This window comes from Bos taurus, chromosome X, assembly GCF_002263795.3.
Source record: "Bos taurus isolate L1 Dominette 01449 registration number 42190680 breed Hereford chromosome X, ARS-UCD2.0, whole genome shotgun sequence".
Lineage (NCBI taxonomy): Eukaryota > Metazoa > Chordata > Mammalia > Artiodactyla > Bovidae > Bos > Bos taurus.
In genome coordinates, this window is record NC_037357.1 from 29,361,841 (window position 1) to 29,385,904 (window position 24,064).

The 24,064-nt window shown below is 38.9% G+C and overlaps 1 protein-coding gene across 1 annotated transcript in view; it reads left to right on the forward strand.

Annotated features, from left to right (window-relative positions):
* Positions 1–24,064, forward strand: part of LOC527529 (RNA polymerase II elongation factor ELL2-like) — a 143,680-nt gene that overhangs the window by 60,239 nt on the left and 59,377 nt on the right. The gene's annotated exons all lie outside the window — the stretch shown is intronic.

Here is a 24,064-nt window from a genome sequence, read left to right on the forward strand (position 1 = left end):
CTCCTGTGCAGTGTCACAAACCTCCATCCATAGTTATTCAGGCACTCTATCAGATCTAATCCTTTGAATCTATTTGTCAGTTATGCTGTATAATCGTAAGGGACTTGATTTAGGTCATACCTGAATGGTCTAGAGGTTTTCCCTACTTTATTCAATTTAAGTCTGATTTTGGCAATAAGGAGCTCATGATCTGAGCCACAGTCAGTTCCTGGTCTTGTTTTTTTCCTGACCGTGTAGAGCCTCTCCATCTTTGGCTGCAAAGAATATAACCAATCTGATTTTGGTGTTGACCATCTGGTGATGTCCATGGGTAGAGTCTTCTCTTGTGTTGTTGGAAGTGGGTGTTTGCTATGACCAGTGTGTTCTCTTGGCAAAACTTTCTTAGCTTTTGCCCTACTTCATTTTGTACTCCAAAGCCAAATTTACTTGTTACTCTGGGTATCTCTTGACTTCCTACTTTTACATTCCAGTCCCCTATAATGTAAAGGAAAACTTTTTTGGGTGTTAATTCTAGAAAGTCTTGTAGTCTAGAAAGCCATTCAACTTCAGCTTCTTCAGCATTAGTGATTGGGGCATAGGCTTGGATTACTGTGATATTGAATTGTTTGCTTTGTAAACGAACAGAAGTCATTCTGTTGTTTTTGAGATTGCATCTAAGAATTGCTTTTCGGACTATTTTGTTTACTATGACAACTACTCCATTTCTTTTTCTTTATTTAATTTATTTATTTTAATTGGAGGCTAATTACTTTACAATATTGTATTGGTTTTGCCATACATCAACATGAATCTGCCACAGGTGTACATATGTTCCCCATCTTGAACCCCCTCCCACCTCCCTCCCCACTGGGTCCCTCCCCAATGGGTCATCCCAGTGCACCAGCCCCGAGCATCCTGTATCATGCATTGAACCTGGACTGGCGATTCATTTCACATATGATAATATACATGTTTCAATGCCATTCTCCAAAATTATCCCACCCTTGCCCTCTCCCACAGAGTCCAAAAGACTGTTCTATACATCTGTGTCTCTTTTGCTGTCTTGCATACAGGGTTATGGTTACCATCTTTCTAAATTCCATATATATGTGGTAGTATACTGTATTGGTGTTTTTCCTTCTGGCTTACTTCACTCTGTATAATAGGCTCCAGTTTCATCCACCTCATTAGAACTGATTCAAATGCATTCTTTTTAATGGCTGAGTAATACTCCATTGTGTATATGTACCACAGCTTTCTTATCCATTCATCTGCTGATGGATATCTAGGTTGCTTCCATGTCCTGGCTATTATAAACAGTGCTGTGATGAACATTGGGATACACATGTCTCTTTCAATTCTTGTTTCCTCGGTGTGTATGCCCAGCAGTGGGATTGCTAGGTCATAAGGCAGTTCTATTTCCAGTTTTTAAAGGAATCTCCACACTGTTCTCCATAGTGGCTGAACTAGATTGCATTCCCACAAACAGTGTAAGAGGGTCCCCTTTTCTCCACACCATCTCCAGCATTTATTGCTTGTAGGCTTTTGAATAGCAGCCATTCTGAATGGCGTGAAATGGTACCTCATTGTGGTTTTGATTTGCATTTCTCTGATAATGAGTGATGTTGAGCATCTTTTCATGTGTTTGTTAGCCATCTGTATGTCTTCTTTGGAGAAATGTCTCTTTAGTTATTTGGCCCATTTTTTGATTGGGTCGTTTATTTTTCTGGAATTGAGCTGCAGGAGTTGCTTGTATATTTTTGAGATTAGCTCTTTGTCAGTTGCTTCATTTGCTATTATTTTCTCCCATTCTGAAGGCTGTCTTTTCACCTTGCTTACAGTTTCCTTTGTTGTACAGAAGCTTTTAATTTTAATTAGGTCCCATTTGTTTATTTTTGCTTTTATTTCCAAAATTCTGGGAGGTAGGTCATGGAGGATCCTGCTGTGATTTATGTTGGAGACTGTTTTGCCTATGATCTCCTCTAGGAGTTTTACAGTTTCTGGTTTTATGTTTAGATCTTTAATCCATTTTGAGTTTATTTTTTGTGTATAGTGTTAGAAAGTGTTCTAGATTCATTGTTTTACAAGTGATTGACCAGTATTCCCAGCACCACTTGTTAAAGAGATTGTCTTTTCTCCACTGTATATTCTTGCCTCCTTTGTCAAAGATAAGGTGTCCATAGGTGCGTGGATTTATCTCTGGGCTTTCTATTTTGTTCCATTGATCTATATTTCTGTCTTTGTGCCAGTACCATACTGTCTTGATGACTGTGGCTTTGTAGTACAGCCTGAAGTCAAGCAGGTTGATTCCTCCAGTTCCATTCTTTTTTCTCAAGATCGCTTTGGCTATTTGAGGTTTTTTTGTATTTCCATACAAATTGTGAAATTATTTTTGCTAGCTCTGTGAAAAATACCATTGGTAGTTTGATAGGGATTGCATTGAATCTATAGATTGCTTTGAGTAGTATACCCATTTTCACTATATTGATTCTTCCGATCCATGAACATGGTATATTTCCATCTATTAGTGTCCTCTTTGATTTCTTTAACCAGTGTTTTATAGTTTTCTATATCTAGGTCTTTTGTTTCTTTAGGTAGTTACATTCCTAAGTATTTTATTTTTTTCGTTGCAATGGTGAATGCAATTGTTTCCGTAATTTCTCTTTCTATTTTCTCATTGTTAGTGTATAGGAATGCAAGGGATTTCTGTGTGTTGATTTTATATCCTGCAACTTTACTGTATTCATTGATTAGTTATAGTAATTTTCTGGTGGAATCTTTAGGGTTTTCTATGTAGAGGATCATGTCATCTGCAAACAATGAGAGTTTTCCTTCTTTTCCAATCTGGATTCCTTTTATTTCTTTTTTTGCTCTGATTGCTGTGGCCAAAACTATTTTGAATAGTAGTGGTAAGAGTCGGCACCCTTGCCTTGTTCCTGACTTTAGGAGAAATGCTTTCAATTTTTCACCATTAAGGATAATGTTTGCTGTAGGTCTGTCATATATAGCTTTTATTATGTTGAGGTATATTCCTTCTATTCCTGCTTCTTCTAAGGCATTCTTTCCCACCAGAAAAAATACAGAAAGCCCAGTAAATCTGAACTACAGATAAACAACAAATATATATTTTAGTATGTATATGCCATGCAATATTTGGGACATACTTACCATATAATTATTTTTGTTATCTGAAATTCACATTTAATGGAACATTTTATATTTGCTAAATCTGACCACGTTACACTGGTTCCTTTTTTAGGTCTCATTTATTTTGGGGGGAAACAACTTAAGGAATGTGTTGGAAAGCTCATGTTGTCAGGCTGTAGCTTGTTCCTTGTATATTAACCGCTTGGTGTTGAGAAGTGATAAAGCAGATATATTCTGGAGTTGTCATCTGGAAAAAGAAGACTATTGGTTATATTTAAGTATTTCCTCTCTTCTATATTTGGTGTAATGTGCTTTAATATGATTATTGTGTTTATTTTTACTATAACTACCAAAGATCTTGTGTGGTCATTGCTATTGATACAGCAATTTCAGTTTACTTAATTAATTATAGGCGATGTGGCTTGTGCGATCTTAATTTCCCTTACTAAGGATTGAACCCACGCCCTTGGCAGTGAAAATGGGGAGTCTTAGCCACTGGACCAGCAGGGAATTCCTTGATTCAGCCATTTTAAAGAGGAGGAAACTGAGGTTCAGAGAGGTTAAATGATGCTCCCAGTGAGAAGAATTAGTAAGTAGGGGAACTTACACTTGAATCCCAGTAGACTAGCTTGTCATCTCACACTCACATGCACTGTGCTAGGCTGCAATTGGATACTAAATATGAAATGAAGTCTAAAACTATGGCAGATCATCCTGGAGGAAATACTGTGGAGAGTGTCGGATTCCCTTAGATACCAGGCTGAGAAGGCCAGCTATCCTGCCTGTCTGGGAGTCAAAGCCTGGCTCAAGTTCTTTGACACAGGGAACCGCCTGTCAGCTCACCCTTCTTCTTACAGCGGAGGCTGGACTCCTGCACCTGTGACGAGAATGTTTAATTCCATTCATGAAATTCAAATCTCTGAAGCAGACACTGTAACCTTTTGTTACCTCTCACCTGTTAGTCTCACAGGAAACAGAGACAGCAACATAAAATATTCCAGCATGTGCTTGGGTTCCATTGATTATTGGAAATGTAAACCATATTTTTTTCTGGATAGTCTGTTTTTTTTTTTTATTCTTTAGAGCCAGAATAGAAACCTCTCAGCATAGCCATCCCTGTCAGAGGTCTGACTAGTCTCAGTGAGACCCCAAAGGAGGCATTTTAAACAGGTTTCATGACCAAGGCCCCATTCAATTGTTCTTCAGAACTACACAAGAGTGGGTTAACCCTGCCCTTGCTGCTATGCATATTTTTTCTTCTTTTGGCTTTCTTTCATTTTTTTCTTACAGCATTCTATCCTTGCTAAGAGGTGTTATATCAGCTAGCAATGAAGCAGGAGATACAGCCTTTGACAGCCCATTATTAGAACCAAGGCCACTCAACCAAAGTCCTGTGTTATATGCCAACTTCTGAAATTATAAGTGAAGAAAAACACAAGACCAACATTGAACCAAAGTACCTTGTGTTGTACACGTGACATCCTATTCTTCCTCCCCATTTTCCCCCTCCCTGGCCTGTACCTCAATGATCTATCCCTGTTCCCCTTTTATCATTCAAATTTCAGGGCCCACAAAACCTTGCCTGGATGACTAATTCCATCTTTTCCCCACTCCCTGTGATGAGCACGTATCTTGCATTTGTTTTAAGAGCATGCTTTGTTCTCAGATTATTGGTGTGAGCAGAGAGAACATGATTAGCTTGGATTCCACCCCATACAATCTGAGGACAGTTCCTCATCATGACTTTTAATAAGGGTTTCCTGGCTTAGCTTCAGAATCCAAAGTGTCCTCAGTTGCATACTGCCAGCCGCTTCCCTTGTCTTGAAATATAATGGAATGAAGCTCTGGGAGGGACAGGGGCCAGATGCAGCTCGAGTGTAGGGACACTAGGACCCAGGCTGAGAGGGATGCTCTTGAGTCCTGACAGAGACCCAGTCACACTGTGCTGGGAACAGCACCAGCTGGGGGCCTGGGAAAGTTTCATAGAGATATTCTGTGACTCTCCCTAAAATGTTCCCTATCAGCCACGTAGCTTTGCAGTTTGGGAATTTGTTGTTGTTGTTGACTCAGCAATAGGAAGACTCCAAATTGAGGGTTTTATTTCCCGGGACAAAATAGATCTTTGGAATTTAAATTCTCCCCAGTATACCCATAAGTAACAATTTAAATGTAAGAATTCAGGACTGGGAGTGGATATAGATACTGTTATGGGCCATAAATTGTATATACTTTCAGAATATTTGTCGGTTTTTTTCTTTCCAATGATGCACTTACATTCTTTAATATTTACCCTTCAGGAAAATGTTAGTCCAAGACTGTGAACTGTTTGTGATGCCCTCTTTAACATTACCTGGGTAAACCCTCAACTGGCCTACAAAATACAATGGGTATTTCAGTCTCTTTTTTCCCTTCCCAAAGGGCCATGGATTACTAAATAGCTCTATACATTCAAGGATTTAGAGTTTCCTGTGAGTCCTTTGTGCTCACAAAAAGACATTGAGTACAAGTATCCCTCTGAATTGGTAATTCATCTCTGTTTTCTTTGGGCTGTTTTTGATGATATTCATCAATTTCAATGATACCCCTGCACAGGTCATGTTATTTTTTTTCACATACTATAGCTTTCTAATTTATGAAAAAGCAATATGAATTAGCTGTTTCTTATTGATAACACTGGACAATAACACATCTTAATAAGAAAAAACATCTCTCCTAGAGCTTCATTACACATAGGAAATTAGCAAAGGTTGCTTTAAACTCCTAATATAGCTCTGTGTGAACTTTCCAAGAACAACTCAGACACCTCTTCCTGCTACTTTATGCATAAATTATCCTATCAAAGAGCTGGTATTTATTCTGGGCTCTTTGAAATTCTAATCACTTGTATACACCTCCCCAGGCTAGTTGTCTTTTTGAAATTTGGATTACTTACAATTGGCTATTCATAAGTGTATAAGAATAAACAATGTGGAGTGCCGCCCATTTAGGAGTCTTTAAAGATTCATTGTTCAATTTTCTTTAATGGAAATTTAAATGTTTGATAATGATTTTAAAATGACTCTGCAATTTTCTTTATTTTAATATTAACAGCCTTTTTAATATCTTGCATGCATGTTGAATAGTTTTTAATTAAACAAATATGGTACCCAGGAATCACAGGCTGGAAAACACCTAGAGATGTCATCAAGTTCATTTCTCTTAATTTGCCCCACTTGGAAGAAGAATGTCCTGGAGCGTGGGTTTGTGTACAGACACAAAACAAAATCTGTTTTCCTAAAAATATCTAAAAAAGAAGGATTCATGATCTTAATATCAACTTTTGCTTCCATTCAGCAATATTTCAGTACATGCTTTCTGATACCTGCTTTGATCAACTCTTCCTGTAATTTTTAATTCTTGCCCTGTATCTGAGATGAAATATGCTGAAACTCATCCTTATTTTGTCACTTACTGGAGGATCATACTTGCAATCACTTTGATTCTTCCTGCATGCTCTCAGGAAACATCAGAGGAACTTATAGCAGGGCCCATGTCACTTCTGATTTACATAAGTGCTTCAGTTCAGTTCAGTCGCTCAGTCGTGTCCAACTCTTTGCAACCCCATGAATCACAGCACGCCAGGCCTCCTTGTCTATCACTAACTGCTGGATTTCATTCAGACTCACGTCCATTGAGTCAGTGATGCCATTCAACCATCTCATCCTCTGTCGTCCCCTTCTCCTCCTGCCCCAAATCCGCCCCAGCATCAGAGTCTTTTCCAATGAGTCAACTCTTCACATGAGGTGGCCAAAGTACTGGAGTTTCAGCTTTAGCATCATGCCCCCCAAAGAAATCCCAGGGCTGATCTCCTTCAGAATGGACTAGTTGGATCTTCTTGCAGTCCAAGGGACTCTAAAGAGTCTTCTCCAACACCATAGTTCAAAAGCATCAATTCTTCGGCGCTCAGCCTTCTTCGCAGTCCAACTCTCACATCCATACATGACCACAGGAAAAACCATAGCCTTGACTAGACGGACCTTTGTTGACAAAGTAATGTCTCTGCTTTTGAATATGCTATCTAGGTTGGTCATAACTTCCCTTCCAAGGAGTAAGCATCTTTTAATTTCATGGCCGCAGTCACCATCTGTCGTGATTTTGGAGCCCCCCAAAATAAAGTCTGACCCTGTTTCCACTGTTTCCCCATCTATTTCCCATGAAGTGATGGGACTGGATGCCATGATCTTTGTTTTCTGAATGTTGAGCTTTAAGCCAACTTTTTCACTCTCCACTTTCACTTTCATCAAGAGGCTTTTGAGTTCCTCTTCACTTTCTGCCATAAGGGTTGTGTCATCTGCTTATCTGAGGTTATTGATATTTCTCCCAGCAATCTTGATTCCAGCTTCTGTTTCTTCCAGTCCAGCGTTTCTCATGATGTACTCTGCATAGAAGTTAAATAAGCAGGGTGATAATATACAGCCTTGACGTTCTCCTTTTCGTATTTGGAGCCAGTCTTTTGTTCCATGTTCCGTTCTAACAGTTGCTTCCCGACCTGCATATAGATTTCTCAAGAGGCAGGTCAAGTGGTCTGGTATTCCCATCTGTTTCAGAATTTTCCACAGTTTATTGTGATCCACACAGTCAAAGGCTTTGGCATAGTCAATAAAGCAGAAATAAATGTTTTTTCTGGAATTCTCTTGCTTTTTCCATGATCCAGCGGATGTTGGCAATTTGATCTCTGGTTCCTCTGCCTTTTCTAAAACCAGCTTGAACATCAGGAAGTTCACGGTTCACGTATTGCTGAAGCCTGGCTTTGAGAATTTTGAGCATTACTTTACTAGCATGTGAGATGAGTGCAATTGTGCGTTAGTTTGAGCATTCTTTGGCATTGCCTTTCTTTGGGATTGGAATGAAAACTGACCTTTTCCAGTCCTGTGGCCACTGCTGAGTTTTCCAAATTTGCTGGCATATTAAGTGCAGCACTTTCACAGCATCCTCTTTCAGGATTTGAAGTAGCTCAACTGGAATTCCATCACCTCCACTAGCTTTGTTCATAGTGATGCTTTCTAAGGCCCACTTTACTTCACATTCCAGGATGTCTGGCTCTAGGTCAGTCATCACACCATCATGATTATCTGGGTCGTGAAGATCTTTTTTGTACAGTTCTTCTGTGTATTCTTGCCACTTCTTAATATCTTCTGCTTCTGTTAGGCCCATACCATTTGTATCCTTTATCGAGCCCATCTTTGCATGAAATGTCCCCTTGGTATCTCTAATATTCTTGAAGAGATCTCTAGTCTTTCCCATTCTGTTGTTTTCCTCTATTTCTTTGCATTGACTGCTGAGGAAGGCTTTCTTATCTCTTCTTGCTATTCTTTGGAACCCTGCATTCAGATGCTTGTATCCTTCCTTTTCTGCTTTGCTTTTTGCTTCTCTTCTTTTCACAGCTATTTGTAAGGCCTCCCCAGACACCCATTTTGCTTTTTTGCATTTCTTTTCCATGGGGATGGTCTTGATCTCTGTCTCCTGTACAATGTCATGAACCTCATTCCATAGTTCATCAGGCACTCTATCTATCAGATCTAGTCCCTTAAATCTATTTCTCACTTATTTATGATATATTAGTTCCCAAGTATTACCATCCACATGTTGATTGGTTCTCATCATTCAATGCATGCATTATCATAGCGATTTACTAATGTAAATTACTACATTAGTAAATTTGGTTTTAGACCTACTGCCCACACCATCCCAACTTCCATCCTCCCAACTTGCATTGCTATGTAACCATGCTCTTAATGACTTTGACTGGATTGTTCTTCTTTTCAAGATACTTCAATGACTCTCCATTGGTTATAGTGGGAGCAAGCCCCTGCTTCTTGCCTTCAGAATTATTTATAGTCTGGCCCCAGTGGGTCTTCCCAATCTTCTCTTCCTCTATTCACTACCTAAATTCCTACTACAGGGTCCTTAAACACATGCTATTTATTGTTGTTGTTGTTCAGTTTCCAAATCATGTCCAGTTCTTTGAAATACCATGGACTATATCATACCAGGTTCCTCTGTCTTCCACTATCCCTCAGAGTTTGCTCAAATTCATGTCCACTGAGTCAGTGATCCTATCTAACCATCTCATCCTCTGCTGCCCCCTTCTTTTGCCTTCAATATTTGTCAGCATCAAAATCTTTTCCAATGAGTCAGCTCTTTGCATCAGGTGACCAAAGTATTGGAGCTTCACTTTCAGTATCAGTCCTTCCAATGATATTTGTATCTTCCTATTTACATTTCTCTATGCTATTCATCTGACCACAAATACTTATCTCCCTCTATAATTATCTCAGTACTACCAATTCAAAGGGTCAGCTTCACTTCCATTCCCTACATCAAGCCTCCTGCATTTTCACCAGACCATCATAAGCTCCCTTTCTTCTTGCTCTCTCTTTCTTCTGAAGTAAGCATTGCCATTCTGCTCTTGAGGAAAAATTTTGAAGTTGATGTTTATTGTTACTTACAGCTGCAATGCATATGTCTCATTCCCAGTGTAGGAATAGTAGATCCTCAGAGCAGGAATCCTGCTTGATACTTCCTAATATTCCTGCGAGTACCCAACACATGGCTTTCACTGGGATAACTGTAACTTTATATTTATATACAAGTTAACATAAGCAGTTAAGATGATAGTAGGCCCTCAATGTGTCAGCCCTGGGATTTCTTTGGAAGGAATGATGCTAAAGCTGAAACTCCAGTACTTCAGCCACCTCATGTGAAGAGTTGACTCATTGGAAAAGACTCTGATGCTGGGAGGGATTGGGGGCAGGAGGAGAAGGGGACGACAGAGGATGAGATGGCTGGATGGCATCACTGACTCAATGGACGTGAGTCTCAGTGAACTCTGGGAGTTGGTGATGGACAGGGAGGCCTAGCGTGCTGCGATTCATGGGGGTCGCAAAGAGTTGGACACGACTGAGCGACTGATCTGATCTGAATGTGTTTGTATGTGAAAATGAAAAGAAAGTAATATTTTAAATGATTTCTATTGAAATAACTCCTGTTTCTGAGAAGTGGAATACTTTCATGATTTAAGTTTTCTCTGTTATGATTTCATCTATTGAAGCAGAAAAGATAGCCTACATTATTTTCCATTTTTTCTGGCCTTTATAAGTGGTCATTTGCTCTCTACCTTGACTCATGTGTTATGACTTAGGTTCTGGTGGTTTCATTACTTGGTCAAACTTCTTACTATTGTTCTGGCATCCTCTTAGCTGCCTACTGTCATCACATGATAAAACAGAGGTAAGGGAAACATGGAGAACTTTCAGGAGCAGCTCCAGAAAAGCTACCCTATGTATTTTGAAAAGTGAAAGTGTTAGTTGCTCAGTCGTGTCCAACTCTTTGCAATCACATGGACTGTAACCCGCCAGGCTCCTCTGACCATGGAATTCTCCAGACAATAATACTGGAGTGGGTAGCCATTCCCTTCTTCAAGGAATCTTCCCGACTCAGGGATGGAATCATCTCCTGCATTGCACACAGATTCTTTAGCATCTAAGCTACCTGTTAGGCCTAGATAATATGGGAGATTGATCAGACAATAGATCCCATTACTTATGCTTCTGTTAGCTTCACTCAGTACTAAAACAGAGTACTTACACTGACATCACTGTACATAGCCAGAGTTAGCACAGCTTAGATCTACTATTTTATGCCTACATACTGTTTATACTTGTCCAAGGGCAAAGGAGAAGCTGCAACAAGATGGTAAGAGGTGCGAAATTACATTTAGAATCAAACCCCATGCCCACCAGAGATGCTCGGAGGGCTCAAACAAAACCATGTGTGCACCAGGAACCTGAGGCTCCACAGAGACTGACCCAGACCTGCCTTAGAGTGTTTGAGTGTCTCTTGTGGAGGCACGGGTCAGCAGTGGCCTGCTGTGGGGACAGGGGCTCTCACTGCAGCAAACCTGGGACACGTGTCGTGTTGTATAAGCCCTCTTGGAGGAGGTTGCCATTAGCCCCACAATAGAGCTGCCAAGCCAATGACCCACAAACTCTAGAACAATTTCAGTTCAGTCACTCAGTCATGTCCGACTCTTTGAGACCCTATGGACCACAGCATGCCAGGCTTCCCTGTCCACACCAACTCCCAGAGCTTGCTCAAACTCATGTCCATTGAGTCAGTGATGCCATACAACTGTCTCATCCTCAGTCATTCCCTTCTCCTTCTGCCTTCAATCTTTCCCGGCATCAAGATCTTTTCCAGTGAGTCAGTTCTTCACATCAGGTGGCCAAAGTATTGGAATTTCAGCTTCACCATCAGTCCTTCCAATGAATATTCAGGACTAATTTCCTTTAGGATTGACTGGTTTGATCTCCTTGCAGTCCAAGGAACTCTCAAGAGTTTTCTCCAACACCACAGTTAAAAAGCATCAGTTCTCTGGTGATCTGCTTTCTTTATAGTCCAATGCTCATATCCATACATGAGCAATTGCACCAAAGAAATTCTCCGACTGATAGAAAGTTCTAGGATCCATAACAGATTTCCCAACCTGGGGATATGGCAAAAGGGCTGAGAACCCCCAGGGAATTTCACTTTGGAGGCTAGTGGAATTTGATTACAGAACTTCCACAGGATGGGGGAAACAGACTCTTGGAGGGCACAAAAAAACCTTGTGTGCACCAGGACCCAGGAGAAAGAAGGAGTGTACCCACAAGTGACTGTATGACACTGAAAGATGAACTCCCCAGGTTTGTAGGTGCCAATATGCTACTGGTGATGAGTGGAGAAATAACTGCAGAAAGAATGAAGAGATGGAGCCACAAGTCACAAGCGACTGTGAGTGTCCAGGAGTCTCCTGTGGTGAACAGTTTGGCCTCAAGCCAAACAGCAGGGAGGGAACACCACCCCACCCATCAACAGAAAATTTGATTAAAGATTTACTAAGCATGGCCCTGCCCATCAGAACAAGACCAGTTTCCCCCACAGTCCATCTCTCCCATTAGGAAGCTTCCATAAGCCTCTTATCCTTATTCATCAGAGGGCAGACAGAATGAAAACCACAGTCACAGAAAACTAATCAAACTGATCACATAGACCACAGCCTTGTCTTAACTGAATGAAACCATAAGTCATGCCATGTAGGGCCACCCAAGATGGATAGGTCATGGTGGAGAGTTTTGATCAAACGTGGTCCACTGGAGAAGGGAATGGCAAACCACTTCAGTATTCTTACCTTGAGAACCCCATGAACAGTATGAAAAGGCAAAAAGGTACGACACTGAAAAATGAACTCCCTAGGTTTGTAGGGGATAATATGCTACTGGTGAAGAGTGGAGAAATAACTGCAGAAAGAATGAAGAGATGGAGCCACAGTAAAAACAATGCCCAGTTGTAGATGTGACTGGTGATGTAAGTAAAGTCTGATGCTATGAACAACAATATTCCTTTAGGAACCTGGAATGTTAGGTCCATGAATCAAAGTAAATTAGAAGTGGTCAAATAGGAGATGGCAAGAGTGAACATCGACATTTTAGGAATCAGTGAATGAAAATGGACCAGAATGGGCAGATTTAATTCAGATGACCATTATATCTACTACCATGGGCAAGAATGCCTTAGAAGAAAATGAGTAGCCCTCATAGTCAACAACAGAGTCTGAAACGCAGTACTTGGGTACTATCTCAAAAATGACAGATGATCTCTGTTCATTTCCAAGGCAAGCCATTCAGTATCACAGTAATCTAAGTCTATGCCCCAATCACTAATGGTGGAGAAGCTGAGGTTGAAAGGTTCTATGAAGAACTACAAAACCTTCTAGAACTAATGACAACAAAAAAAGATGTCCTTTTCATCAAAGGGGACTAGAATGAAAAAGTAGGAGGTCAAAAGATACCTGGAGTAACAGGCAAATTTGGCCTTGGAGTACAAAATGAAGCATGGCAAATGCTAACAGAGTTTTGCCAAGAGAACACAGTGGTCATAGCCAACACCCTCTTCCAACATCAGAAGAGAAGATTCTACAGTTTCAAAAACATAAGAGAAGACTCTACACATGGACATCACCAGATGGTTAACCCAGAAATTAGATTGATTATATTATTTGCAGCCAAAGATGAAGAGGCTCTATACAGTTAGCAAAAACAAGACCGGGAGCTGACTGTAGCTCAGATCATGAACTCCTTATTGCCAAATTCAGACTTAAATTGAAGAAAGTAGGGAAAACCACTAGACCATTCAGGTATGACCTAAATCAAATCCCTTACTACTATACAGTGAAAGTGACAAATAGATTCAAGGGATTAGATCAGAGAGTGCCTGGAGAACCATAGAGAGGGGTTTGTGATGTTGTACAGGAGGCAATGATCAAGACCATCCCCAAGAAAAAAAATCCTAAACGGCAAAATGGTTGTCTAAGGAGGTCTTTCAAACATTTGAGAAAAGAAGGGAAGTGAAAGACAAGGGAGAAGAGGAAAGATATACCCATCTGAATGCAGAGTTCCAAAGAATAGCATTGAGAGATTTTTAAAAAGCCTTCCTCAGTGATCAATGCAACGAAATAGAGGAAAATAGAATGGGAAAGACTAGAAATCACTTCAAGAAACTTAGAGATACCATGGGAACATTTCATGCAAAGATGGGCACAATAAAGAACAGAAATGGTATACACCTAACAGAAGCAAAAGATATTAAGAAAAGGTGGCAGGAGTACTTAGCAGAATTACACAAAAAAGATCTTAATGACCCAGACAACCATGATGGTGTTATCACTCACCTAGAGCCAGACATCCTGGAATGAGAGCTCAAGTGGGCCTTAGGAAGTATCACTACACACAAAGCTAGAAGAAGTGATAGAATTCAAGCTGAGCTATTTACAATTCTAAAAGATGATGCTGTGAAAGTGCTGCACTCAATATGCCAGCAAATTTGGAAAGCTAGCAGTGTCCACAGGACTGGACAAAGTGAGTTTTCATTCCAATCCCAAAGAAAGGCAATGCCAAGGAATGTTCAAGCTACCACACAATTGCACTGATCTCACATGCTAGAAAAGTAATGTTCAAAATTCTCCAAATGAGGCTTAAACAGTACGTGAACTGAACTTCAAGGTGTTCAAGCTGCATTTAGAAAAGCCAGAGGAACCAGAGATCAGATTGCCAACATGCGTTGGATCATCAAAAAAGCAAGAGTGTTTCAGAAATACATTTGCTATAATGCCTATGTTAAAGCTTTTGACACTGTGGATCACAACAAACTTTGAAAAATTCTGAAAGAGATGGGAATACCAGACCACCTGACCTGCCTCCTGAGAATTCAGTATGCAGCTCAAGATGCAACAGTTAGAACCAGACATGGAATGACAGACTGGTTCCAAATTGGGAAAGGAATATGTCAAGGCTGTATATTGTCATTGGCCTTATTTAACTTACATTCAAAGTTCATTTCAGTTCAGATGCTCAGTCGTGTCCAACTCTTTGTGACCCTATGGACTGTAGCATGCCAGGCCTGCTGTCCATGACCAATTTCCAGACTTTACTCAGACACATGTCCATTGAATCAGTGATGCCATCCAACCATCTCATCCTCTGTTGTCCCCTTCTCCTCTCGCCTTCAATCTTTCCCAGCATCAGGGTCTTTTCAAATGAGTCAGCTCTTCGCAGCAGGTGGCCAAAATATTGGAGTTTCAGCTTCAATATCAAGCCTTCCAATGAACATTCAGGACTGATGTCCTTTAGGATAGACAGTTTGGATCTCCTTGCTGCCCACAGGACTCTCAAGAGTCTTCACAATACCACAATTCAAAAGCATTGATTCTTTGGCGCTCAGCTTTCTTCACAGTCCAACTCTCACATCCATACATGACTACTGGAAAAACCACAGCCTTGACTAGATATATCTTTGTTGGCAAAGTAATGTCTCTGCTTTTTAATATGCTGTCTAGGATGGTCATAACTTTTCTCCAAGAAGTAAGTGTCTTTTTATTTCATGGCGGCAGTCACCATCTGGAGTGATTTTGGAGCCCCCCAAAATAAAGACTGCCACTGTTTCCAATGTTTCTCCATCTATCTGCCATGAAGTGATGAGACTAGATGCCATGAACTTTGTTTTCTGAATGTTGAGCTTTAAGCCAATTTTTTCACTCTCCTCTTTCAATTTCATCAAGAAGCCCTTTAGTTCTTCTTCAGTTTCTGCCATAAGGGTGGTGGCATCTGCATATCTGAAGTTATTGATATTTCTCCCAACAATCTTGATTCCAGTTTGTGTTTCATACAGCCCAGCATTTTTCATTATGTACTCTGCATATAAGTTAAGTAAGCACGGTGACAGTATACAGCCTTGATGTACTCCTTTTCCTATTTGGAACCAGCATGTTGTTCTATGTCCAGTTCTAACTGTTGCTTCCTGACCTGCATACAGATTTCTCAAGAGGCAGGTCTGGTGGTCTGGCATTCCCATCTCTTTCAGAATTTTCCACAGTTTGTTTTGATCAACACAGTGAAAGGCTTTGGCATAGTCAATAAAGTGGAAATAGATGTTTTTCTGGAACTCTCATGCATTTTTGATGATCCAGCAGATGTTGGCAATTTTATCTCTTGTTCCTCTGTCTTTTCTAAATCCAGCTTGAACATCTGGAAATTCATGGTTCACGTATTGCTGAAGCCTGGCTTGGAGAATTTTGAACATTACTTTACTAGCATGTGAGATGAATGTGATTTTGTGGTAGTTTGAACAATCTTTGGCATTGCCTTTCTTTGGGATTGGAATGAAAACTGACCTTTTCCAGTCCTGTGGCCACTGCTGAGTTTTCCAAATTTGCTGGCATATTGACTGTAGCACTTTTACAGCATCATCTTTCAGGATTTGAAATAGCTCAACTGCAATTCCATCACCTCCATTTGCTTTCTTTGTAGTGATGCTTCCTAAGGCCCACTTGACTTCACATCCCAGGATGTCTGGCTCTAGGTGAGTGATCACACCATCGTGACTATCTGGGTCATTAAGATCTTTTTGTACAGTTCTTCTGTGTATTCTTGCCACCTCTTCTTAATATCTTCTGCTTCTGTTAGGTCCATACCATTTCTGTCCTTTAATGTGCCCATCTTTGCATGAAATATTCCCTTGGTATCTCTAATTTTCTTGAAGAGATCTCTAGTCTTCCCTATTCTATTGTTTTCCTCCATTTCTTTGCACTGATCACTGAGGAAGGCTTTCTTATCTCTCCTTGCTATTGTTTGGAACTCTGCAATCAAATGGGTATATCTTTCCTTTTCTCCTTTGTTTTTTGCTTCTCTTCTTTTCACAGCTATTTGTAAGGCCTCCTCAGACAGCCATTTGGCTTTTTTGCTTTCCTTTTTCTTGGGAATGGTCTTGCTCCCTGTCTCCTGTACAGTGTCATGAACCTCTGTCCATTGTTCATCAGGCACTCTGTCTATCAGATATAGTCTCTTAAATCTATTTCACACTTCTACTGTGTAATCACTAGGGATTTGATTTAGGTCATCCTTGAATGGTACAGTGGTTTTCCCTACTTTCTTCAATGAAAGTCTGAATTTGGAAATGAGTTCATGATCTGAGCCACAGTCAGCTCCTGGTCTTGTTTTTGCTGACTGTATAGAGCTTCTCCATCTTTGGCTGCAAAGAATATAATTAATCTGATTTCTGGGTTAACCATCTGGTGATGTCCACATGTAGAGTCTTTTGTTGTGTTGTTGGAAGAGGGTGTTTGCCATGACCATTGCATTCTCTTGGCAGAACTCTATTAGCCTTTGCCCTGCTTCATTCTGTACTCCAAGGCCAAATTTGCCGGTTACTCCAGGTGTTTCTTGACTTCCTACTTTCTTGACTTTCCTACTATATGCAGAGTACATCATGCTAGATTTTGGGCTGGATGAAGCACAAGCTGGAATCAAGATTGCCGGGAGATATATCAATAACCTCACATTATGGAGATGACACCACCCTTATGGGAGAAAGTGAGGAGGAACTGAAGAGCCTCTTGATGAAAGTGAAAGAGGAGAGTGAAAAAGTTGGCTAAAACTCAACATTCATAAAACTAAGATCATGGCATCTGGTCCCATCACTTCATGCAAATAGATGGGGAAACAGTGGAAACAGTGACAAGCTTTATTTTGGGGGGCTCCAAAATCACTGCAGATGGTTTCTGCAGCCATGAAATCAAAAGATGCTTGCTCTTTGGAAGAAAAGTTATGACCACCTAGACAACATATTAAAAAACACACACATTACTTTGCCAAGAAAAGTCCATCTACTCAAATCTATGGTTTTTCTAGTAGTCATGTATGGATGTGAGAGTTGGACTAAAGAGAGCTGAGCACCTAAGAATTGATGTTTTTGAACTGTGGTGTTGGAGAAATCTCTTGGGAGTCCCTTGGACTGCAAGGAGATCCAACCAGTCCATCTTAAAGAAAATCAGTCCTGAATATTCATTGGAAGGACTGATGCTGAGGCTGAAACTCCAATTCTTTGGCCACCTGATGTGAAGAAATGACTCCCTGGAAAAGATCCTGATGCTGGGAAAGACTGAAGGTAGGAGGAGAAGGGGGTGACAGAGGGCTAGATCGTTGGATGGCATCACTGACTCAATGAACATGAGTTTGAGTAAACTACAGGAGTTGGCAATGGAGAGGGAGGCCTGGTGTGCTGCAATCCATGGGGTTGCAAAGTTGGACACTACTGAGTGACTAAACTGAAATGAACACAGCTTAGAAGCTCCTTCTGCATTTCTTTTTTTTAAATTTTTTAAAAATTTATTTATGTTTTTTAAATTAATTTTTTATTGTATTTTATTTTTTAACTTTACAATATTGTCTGCACTTCTTAAATGGATTTATTCCCTTGGGAAAGTCAAGAACTGCTTTGTTTTGCACTTGAAGCAAAGAAACAAAGTGTTTTATTTTATTTTACTTTAGTTAATGATTCTAAACTCAAAAGTTTATTGCATGTTAATGATTCTAGAGTGGGATATTTCAGGAGATCACAAATTATCTTGTCTCTGCATTTTAAAATTTAGGTCAGCCTTGTTTTGTTTAATTTTCTGTGTAAAACAGAGTTTTGAGCTAGATTATCAATGTAGCAAGGCATGAAAATCAGTCTAAGGTACTACAGTAAACCATCATATTCTGATTACTATATTCATATCTAATTTCATGTCATGAGTTCAGTATAATAAAAAAAAAGCAACTAACATTTTAAAGACTTTACCTTGTATCCAAAACAATGATTGAAAGTTATCTTTTCTACAGTCAGTTAAAATTTAACTGCTTAGGTTTTTACTAGAGGAAATTCAATATCAAGGATGCTTACACAGCAAGTATCTAGATGTTTTTTGGGAGGCATTCTGTTGTTAGTCTTAAGAATGAACTTTAAGTATCCAGACTTTGTTAGTTTTAGTAGAACATTCACATGAAAATCCTAAACTTAGAATTTTCTGCAAGCTAAGTGCATCAAGGTGGTTTGGCTACAAATAATAGAATATCCAAGTCAAAGAGACTTAAAGAATAAGGAGACTTATTGTCTCATTATAACATCTAGGGCCTATGTTCTTCTTTTTAGTTTATTGCAGTATAGTTGATTTATAATATGTGAATCTCTACTGTCCAGCCAAGTGATTTAGTTATATACACATATATTGTTTTTTCATATTCTTTTTCATTATGATTTATCTCAGGATACTGGATGTATTTCCTTGTGCTATATGGTAGGTCCTTTTTGATTATGCATCCTACATAGAATAGTTTGCATCTGCTAATCCCAGACTCAATCCTTCACTTCCCCATCCCCCTTTCTCTCCCCTTTGGCAACCAGAAGTCTGTTCTCTATGTCTCCAAGTCTATTACTATTTCATAGATATGTTCATTGTTGTCACATTTATTTTAGATTCCACATATAAGTGATATCATATGCTTGTCTTGCTCTTTCTTACCTCACTTAGTATGATCATCTAGGTCCATTCATGTTGCTTCAAATGGCATTATTTCATTATTTTTATGGCTGAGTAATATTCCATTCTATATATGTATCACATCTTTATCCATTCATCTGTTGATGGATATTTAGGTAGCTTCTGGCTACTGTAAATAATGTTTCAATGAACACTGGGGTGCATGTATCTTTTTGAATTATAATTTTCTTTGGGTATATGCCCAGGAGTGTGATTGCATGATCATACAGCAACTGTATTTTTAGTTTTTTGAGGAATCTCCACACTGTTCGTCCTAGTGACTGTACCGATTTACATTCCCACAAATAGTGTAGTAGGGTTCCCTTTTCTTCACATTCTATCCAGCATTTGTTATTTGTCAACATTTTGATGATGGCCATTCTGGCTGATGTGATACCTCAATTTAGTTTTGATTTGCATTTCTCTAATGATGGTAATTATGTGAGGTGAGGATTGTTAACTAATGTTTTTGTGGTAAGCATTTCATAATATTTATGTGTTTTACATCATCACACTGTACACTTTATGAGATAAAGCATATGACTACCTCATAATGTACACTTTCAGTTCAGTTCAGTCTCTCAGTTGCGTCTAACTCTTTGCGATCCCATGAATTGCAGCACACCAGGCCTCCCTGTCCATCACCAACTCCCGGATTTCACTCAGACTCACGTCCATCCAGTCGGTGATGCCATCCAGCCATCTCATCCTCTGTCGTCCCCTTCTCCTCTTGCCCCCAATCCCTCCCAGCATCATAGTCTTTTCCAATGAGTCAACTCTTTGCATGAGGTGGCCAAAGTCCTGGAGTTTCAGTTTCAACATCGTTCCTTCCAAAGAAATCCCAGGGCTGATCTCCTTCAGAATGGACTGGTTAGATCTTGCAGTCCAAGGGATTCTCAAGAGTCTTCTCCAACACCACAGTTCAAAAGCATCAATTCTTTGATGCTCATCCTTCTTCACAGTCCAACTCTCACATCCATACATGACAACAGGAAAAACCATAGCCTTGACTAGACGGACCTTTGTTGGCAAAGTAACGTCTCTGCTTTTGAATATGCTATCTAGGTTGGACCTAACTTTCCTTCCAAGGAGTAAGCGTCTTTTAATTTCATGGCTGCAGTCACCATCTGCAGTGATTTTGGAGCCCCCAAAAATAAAGTCTGACACTGTTTCCCCATCTATTTCCCATGAAGTGATGGGACTGGATGCCATGATCTTCATTTTCTGAATGTTGAGCTTTAAGCCAACTTTTTCACTCTCTACTTCCACATTCATCAAGAGGCTTTTTAGTTCCTCTTCACTTTAAACATACACAATGTTCTGTGTCAGTTATATATCAATAAAGCTGGAAAAAAAGAAAGATAAACTCAGGACCTTTGTGGAAGGTGATAAATGTTGAAGAAGTATATGAAGAGTTGTTCAGTATTGTTAATCATCATGTAATTGCAAAGTAAAGACACATGATAACAATAAATCCTCATCTGAATGGCTAAATGAAAAGGACTTCACAACATGAAGTGTGGCAAGGGTGCAGAGCAACTAAATACTCAGATACTGCTGGTGAGTGTATGAATTGGTTCAGTCTCACTGGAAATATGTTTGACAGTGTCTACTGAAGCTAAACATATGTATATGCTGTGACCTAGCAATTTTCTTCCTAGGTATATAATCAAACAAAATGACAGCTTATCTGCCAAAACACTTGTACACGAGTGTTCTCCAGATGTATACATAATAGCTTAAATCTGGAAACAACTATTAGTCCATCAACAGTGGAAAAGATAAATACATTTCCCTATATTTGTGTATTTTTATAATTGATGACAGGCAACAATATTGGTTAATTTCCCAGACATGCTGAGTGACAGAGATGTGATGATAAGGACACATGTTGTTTACATGAAATTCAAGAAAATGTGGAATTAATTTATGGTCCTGTATTAGAGGTCAGAGGATATAGTTTTAAACTTTGAGAGAGTATTGACTTGTTGAAACACTAGAAGAGCTTTACAGGATACTTGAAATGTTCTCCATTTTGATCTATATTAAAGCCCCCAACATACAGATATCGTGTATTCATTGAACACACAATTCAAATATTTTATCACACTGGTATATCAATTATTCTTACTGAAAAGGAAAAATATTAGTTCATAATTTTGGTTTTTAAACTGTCATATAACAGGTAAATTTTTGAGGAGAAGGGGATGACAGAGGATAAGAGGTTGGGTGGCATCACCAACATGATGGACATGAGTTTGAGTAAGCTCTGGGAGCTGGTGATGGACAGGGAAGCCTGGAGCACCGCAGTCCATGGGGTCACAAAGAGTTGGACATGACTGAGTGACTGAACTGAACTGAACTCAATACTAAGCACTAATGAGAAAAACAGCATTCTAATGGCAAAATCTTTGCCCTCGATGACTTGACTCTAGTCGATGGAAACAAATATGGATAGGTAAGTGCCTGGAAATACTGTAGGTTTTAAAGAACATATACAGGGTATAGTTCTCTAAAGGGGGAAGTTGGATTATGAAAGACTTCATTAAAGAGGAGACAATTCACTTGTGAAAAATGACTAGATAGATAGTGTGGGCACAGGAGTTGGATGATATTTCCCATAAAGGAAACAATGCAGGTAGAGGCCTAGAGTTCAGGGTTTCATAAATGAACATATGGAGCTAAGGAGCCCAGATTCTAGAGAGCCTGGAATATACTGTTAAGTACTTTGGACACAGTTCCAAAGTCAGGGGAATCATTATGAGATGAAAGCTCATCTCTCATGTGTTCATGGATTTCTTGATTACTAGTATAACCTAAAAGTGAAAAATAATTTTACCAGCAAAATTTTAAAAGTTTTTATTGTTCATTTGTTTCCTGCCACATGGTAGTCAAATTATACCCTCTGTTCAGAGAAAGGAGGTGTTCCCCAAAATGTCATAATTTCCAAATTACAGTAACTTCCCCTCAATTTCTCTCCTTGACTTTATCATTCTCATGATAAGATTTTAGTGATGTGCAGGGAAGGGGATGGGTTAACGTGTCTGACTGAACAATGACAACACAGTTAAATAAAATTCTGGAATATCCTACTATGTCCATTGTTGATAATCCAAACCAGGACCCCAGGTTGTATGCTCTTTTCTTATGGTTAACAGACTCTAAGCAAGGCCACAGATGAAACCTAAATAGATATTCTAATTATGGCACAAAATGAACAAAGAAAAGCAATTATGCAGAAGCAATGACATTTAAATCCTTAAGAACAGAGTCCGCTACTGGGAGGGAGAGGGCAAAGTGTGAATTTTTCTAACATCTTTTATTTCCTTGCTAATTATATTTTCATATTGATATTTAGTAACATTATAGCTCATTCTTTACCTCATGCAGAATGACATGGCTGAAGCTATGTCTCAGATAATTCTGGATTCTTTGCAAAGGATGGATGGCAGTAAGTTAATGTCAGAGGCAAGGTGACCAGTTAAAAGCGTCCTAGAAAATCTTCCTTTAAATTGGCTTAAAATCTGTCTGGCTGTGACTTCCAACAGTACGGTTCTTGATTTGGGGAAAATGGATGGCATCTACTTGTAGTGCATTTTGCTGCAACTGGCAATGCTCTCCCTTCAGTCTAACTCCCTCCTGACACAGTACCCAATCAATATTGCTCTTCTTTTCTCAAGAGTTTATGCTCTGATCTGTTTCATAATCTTATCACTTCGGTTCCTCTAATTTTCTCCCAAGGATTCCCTCTGAACCTGATATATTCTTTTTTGGACAGCAAGTTATCATACTTCCTTTTTTATTTAAATTAATTTATTTTAATTGGAGAATAATTTACAATGTTATGATGGTTTTTGCCATACATTTTTGAACTACTTATTTTGAATAATGTAAATCCTTACATTGTCATTTTTAACTCATAAATTACATTTTAGGAATTAATTCATCCCTTCCTACCAAGTTTTGAGACCACTCAGAAGTGAGTTGAATAAATATAGTAAGCAATTTCAACTAAATTAAGTAAATTCAAGTAAATGGTCTTTGGAACAGTCTATATTTTTTGTTGACCTTTGTCTCCATTGTTCTTTGTTTTGTTTCCTTCGTAAACTCATTGGATTCCAATGTATAAAATAATTCCTAGGAACACTCATTTTATATTTTGTAGAACATTTGTTTTACATTATTGTGACTTTTGATCAAGATAAACAACTTGTTAGTGTACTCATCTTGGTTGAATGTCAATACCTATAATTTTCTGGGAAGCAAAAGATATTGCACAGTAAGTTTAAGAAATAATATTACTTAGTGACTTCTGCTTTTTAAAACATATTTCAAAAAAAAAACTGTATTTGCACATATACTTCCACAGAAGCAGTGCATTTTCCCCAGGAATTATTATATTCATGTTGTCTAAGCTTATTTCGAGAGAAACTTAAGGGAGAACCCATTGTCAGTTTTTCATACTGGTAGTTTTGTTATATGTAGGAACGTGCAGTTAGTAACATAGAAAATAAATTTACAGTGTGAAATATCAGTAGTATATTTAATGGTTAATTATATTGTTTGGATGGTAATAAGAAACAGGTTTTGAATTCTCTTTTCTAGGTAATATAGTTGTTACTGTTATCTAAAATATATATATATATATTTATTTTTGCTTTTTAAGTCACTATCTGCATATTTGCATTGAAAATATTTTTATATTCCTTCCTTCCTTTCTTGATTGTGTGTGTGTGTGTGTGTGTATGTGTGTTTCTGTGTAGGAGCATTGAGTGAATGTTTATGATAGTAATATAGTATTCACTTTTTTCCCTTCTAGTACTCCCACTACATATCACCCTCTGACAGGCAATTAGTTCCTGTTGTGTAATTAATTATTAAAATCATCTTATTGCATTTTTAAAAACCAGCGCACAATATAGTATAATCACTGTAATTTCTATTCTACTAAAGTGTGTAATGCTATTCTGTCTGAATAAAAAAAAATTTGTCCTTAATGTAAAGGAG